We start from the raw sequence: 1,441 nt of genomic DNA, 5'->3' as shown, positions 1-1,441 counted from the left end.
GATACGATCAAGTGCTTAAACCAAACCCAGATGGACAGGCTCTCCACTCTTTTCAAAGCATATCTTAACCATGGAGATGTGCTCAGTTAGACTGAATACATAAGTTTGACACTATCTACTGTGGAAAGGAGGTAGAAATTCTATATGAAACCACTGAATTCACTGGCAGTTAGAGACAGCAAAAAAAGAGAGTATTTTAGACTTAATACACCTCAATATGTACAATTTCTGCCTAAACACAGCATCACTCCAATGTTTTTCCTATAATGTGCAGGTACCATTGCACATTTGTTTCTTGGGTAATGTACAAAATAATCACTTCATGCTGCTTTGGTGCCTAGTGAGTACACAAGTGAGTAAGTAAATAACTGCAAAAGACTACTTATCCTTGCAATTTTTAAATCAAATCATATCAACAGTGTATTTTCCAGTGAAAAAAAACCCCAACAAAACAACAAACTACTGAAAACATAATACTGTCATGCAACATGACAGCTCCAAATTTCTGATACCAGTAAAGCCTGAGAACAATGTGCATAGAATCAGAGAATGTCCTGTGCTGGAAGGGACCTCAAAGATCACCTAGCTCCAATCCCCCTGCTTTGAACAGGGGGGTGCCTTTCACTAGACCAGGTTGCTCAGAGCTCCCGCCAGCCTGGCCTGAACACTTCCAGGGATTGGGCATCCACCATTTTCTCTGGGCAGCCTGTTCCAGTGCCTCACCACCCTCACAGTAAAGAATTGCTTCCGCAAACCTAATCTAAACCTACCCTCTCAGTTTGAAGTCACTCCCTTCGCCCTGTTACAACAAGCCCTTGTAAAAACGTCCCTCTCCATCTTTCTTGTAGGCTCCCTTCAGGCCGCAATTAGGTCACTCTGAAGTCTTCTCTCCTCCGGGCTGAACAATCCCAGATGTCTTTGCCTTTCCTCATAGGAGAAGTGATCCATCCTTCTAATCAACTCTGTGCCACGCAAACATGCATTAACCTTAATGGTGCATTGGCACAGTGCATGAAAACATCACGTCTTTTTAACACACTATGAGAGTATCACACTACTCAGATCTTTCCCCCAAGCACACTTTAATATAACAGAAACTCTGGCAATTATGGCAAAAATAGGGGCAACAATTTCAGCTGTCAGTCACCGTGGAGAAAAAGTAAATATGATAGAGAGCATGCAGCTACGAAGGAAAAAATAGGTGTTCTATCCTGCTCACTTCCCCTCATCCGTGGATGGAGCTGGAAGCTCGGAGCCGCGGCTCGGCCACCGCGCGCTACTCAGAAAAGGCCAATTCCGAAGGAAGCCTCGTAGAGAACTCAACTACCAGTCCCCTATACAGATCTGGGCTGGATCACCCTCCAAAGCAACCGGGCATGTTTCAGGCTCTACCAACAGGTTTCCTTCCCAGCTTGCACGGGACGCGGCCTCCCGCGTCCCC

Source organism: Geospiza fortis, unplaced genomic scaffold (assembly GCF_000277835.1).
Source record: "Geospiza fortis unplaced genomic scaffold, GeoFor_1.0 scaffold167, whole genome shotgun sequence".
Taxonomy (NCBI): Eukaryota; Metazoa; Chordata; class Aves; order Passeriformes; family Thraupidae; genus Geospiza; species Geospiza fortis.
The sequence above is the reverse complement of the archived record's forward strand: the minus strand, read 5'-3'. Positions refer to the sequence as shown.